Source organism: Notothenia coriiceps, unplaced genomic scaffold (assembly GCF_000735185.1).
Source record: "Notothenia coriiceps isolate Sejong01 unplaced genomic scaffold, NC01 NC01_scaffold00037244, whole genome shotgun sequence".
In the NCBI taxonomy this organism is placed as follows: Eukaryota; Metazoa; Chordata; class Actinopteri; order Perciformes; family Nototheniidae; genus Notothenia; species Notothenia coriiceps.
In genome coordinates, this window is record NW_011369945.1 from 27,229,254 (window position 1) to 27,232,441 (window position 3,188).

The 3,188-nt window shown below is 38.0% G+C and overlaps 1 protein-coding gene across 1 annotated transcript in view; it reads right to left on the reverse strand.

The window, feature by feature from the left end:
• Nucleotides 1–3,188, reverse strand: part of LOC104965495 (Hermansky-Pudlak syndrome 5 protein) — an 11,930-nt gene that overhangs the window by 2,146 nt on the left and 6,596 nt on the right. The gene's annotated exons all lie outside the window — the stretch shown is intronic.

The window sequence follows — 3,188 nt, forward strand, 5'->3', positions numbered from 1 at the left end:
AATTCTCGCATACTTCTGGCGGACGCGCGATTTGATGCGCTTAGGTTCGGTCGACGTTTCGTGGCCCCCCGAAAATGGTATAGCTGCTCCGAAAACTTTTATCCGTTCTCAAACGGTCTCTGCTGGGGTCCCGATGTTTTGCTCCTTTTTTGATGTCCATGTAAATTAATATATATTATATATATTATATGATATATTATATATATATATCTATATATATAATATATGAATTAATTGATATATATTAATAATAGGCCTCATATCCCATAGCCAGACTCTTCGCGTCCTTCAATAGCCATAGCCAAATTTGTTTTATAGCACGTAGGGATTTAAAATTACATTTTTTTGCGTTATTACCGGTGCGAAGTGGATCGGATGGTCGTAATTAGGTTAAAGTCTCAAGACGTTAAAATGTAAGTCAATCTTCAATAAAAAACAATTATAATTGGTTTCGTTTCGTTGTAAAATCTATGATTAAGTTGCAAGAAGGTGTATAAGACAGTAAAGGAACACGTTTATATAGGAAAATGTTTGTGACATTCGTTACAAATACACATTATTGGTCTCCGAGATACTCGTCCGATTTTAATTTACGATGTATGAACAAGATTATTTAACTGGGATTAAACGCTAGTATAAATATTATTTAGGCTTACTTAAATATCAATTAAAACCCCGACTTAGTTGTAGAGTTTGAAGGACGATGACTTCAATCGTCCGAGTCGTCATTTGCCTTAAAACATTTCTTTGTCTTTTTCGTTCATAGGTAATGATTAGCGATGGCGATGTTTCAGGTGACTAATCAGGTTGGAAGTATTATAGCTCGTTGCCTTTTTCCCTCCTCGTGGAACTTCTGCATTGCATTTGTTAATACAAATAGCAAGCGAACTATCTAACTCTGAAACTTTGAAATAGTCCCATACTACCGACAACATGTTTGTTTACTGTCCTGGCTTCACGGCCGCACACCATTTACGTCACAGCCAGGCATGAGTTAGGGAGCGCTGGATTTGTGAAAAACTCCACTCTTCCTAAACCACTAATACCACAGTACTGGCAAAACGGGAGGAGCCGAGTGAAAAACAAGCGCCCCTCATCCCAATCCACCCACACCCCAGTATTTTTTTCTTTTTTTTTACCCAAAAAATATATTGTATATTATCGGGGCTATTAATACTTTTATCGGGTTTATCGGGATGACGTCATAATTCCTAATATCGGACCGATAATTATCGGGCCGATAATTATCGTGCACCATTATTAAAATTACTTAAGATTACTGACATCTATGATACCTTCCTATTTTTGTATTAGCAAAGGTCAATGGAAACATACAAGGAGCTATTGATGAATTTCTGCCAAATCCTTATGTTCCTTATTATTTCTTAACTAAATCGTAGTAGGTATGGTTGAAAAGTCCTTACACATATAGATAGTTTAATCAATAAACGTAAATTTTTTCTGCAAACGAAAACTTCTCCCGTTTGAATAATTTAAACGATGCTGTTATAATTACAACAAAACATGTATTGTTACAAGAGTCACATTAAAACTGTAATTTATTTATTTTTATCTCATTTTATTCTCTTTGTTCTGCCATTTTTCTGATGTACCGCAGAGCTTTGTCTGTTTTTGCCCTTGTCCTCCTTCCCTTCATCTATCCTTTCTGCTCTGCTTCGCAACATTCAGAAGTCAGCACTGTGATTCTAATCAAGATTAAACATTGTAATCTGTGTGTGAGCATGCGTGCGTGCCGTGAGAGGGTGGGGCCTTCACACAGTGAAGAAGAGTGAGGAGAAAAAGCTTATAAATGAGCACGAAAAGACAGGATTACCCTGACCCATTGCCCCCTGCTGGTCCGTATGAAAGTTTATCACGCCACCAGCTACACGGCTGGAACAGGGGTTGGGGGAGGCCAAATCAGAGTTAAAAGGTAAGTAAATATTAGGCTGACAAAAGTTGAATTGATATGATTCAACATCAAAGAGATGGTTCAGCATTCACTTCTTGATGATAACATGTTGATTGGTGAGCGTTGTACGCATTGATAGATGTGACAAGGCCAACAGCAACCACTTTAGCAACTGACATATCTCAGCTATTAATCTTTGGTTACATTAGCACATACAGTAAGGCATAGTCAACACCTGCTGCTTTAGTGTAAAGGCATCGACCTTAGCTTAACCTGTTAAGCCCTGAGCCTGGTTTTCAGGTCTCAGGCTCGAAAATGACATGCCCAGAACAAATTACTATATCTTCACTTCTAAAACGGGTAAATTAATAATATTTTTTCTCAAAGCAAGGATACACCTGTGAGTTGGATGTAGAAAAGTCAGAATCAATATAGATGTTTTTATTTTAAAGTAAATTCAGATTGAAAAAAATGTAAATTATAGTTTCCTTCCAAAAAAAAAACTTATAGTGAAAACCACCCTTGAATGATGGGATAGTAGACTAAAAGCTTTAGGAATCCAAACTATAACATATAATAATTACGGAAAACCTGCCCTGTATCAAGATTGATGCAAAACAAGTGACATTTTACCTTTTTAGAGAGGTTTAGAAAAAAAAAAAACCTCTGGGGTCATTTGGTGTATATTTGGGTGTATTTGCCGTTTCTCTGGAACCCATTGGTCGATGTTGGTGATTGACACCTCTTTTTAACCATTAGAGCCAATCGAATCAAGGGGAAGTTCCTAAATCCACCTACACGTTACCATTGAGGAGTGAGAGAGATGGGCACGTAATTTGCCCAAACCGAAAGCTACGTTACGCTCTGAAAGCTGAAAACTAGGCTTATTGATCATAAATATGATGATGGATTATCAGTAATCATTTCAAAGGGACACAGAGACATTAACTTTCAGCAGCGTTTGTATGTGTGTATTGCCATTGAACAAAACTTCTGATCAGAAAACAGCAAAGGTAAGACGTATTTGCCGTTTTGGCTACGTAAAGTGGAGTTGTGTGTTGTCTTTGCTGGCTTTCGCTGCCGCGAGTTATGGTCGCCCAGTGATGATACTTGGAATCTGAGGAATCTCAGCTTTCATATGATATCTTGTTACCCCCACCCACCCTCCGATCGGTATCGGACAATTCTCAATTCTAGGGGTGCACCGAATGGGAAATTCTTGGCCGAAACCGATACCGAAAATAGGAAACAGTTGGCCGAAAACCGAATGCCGAAA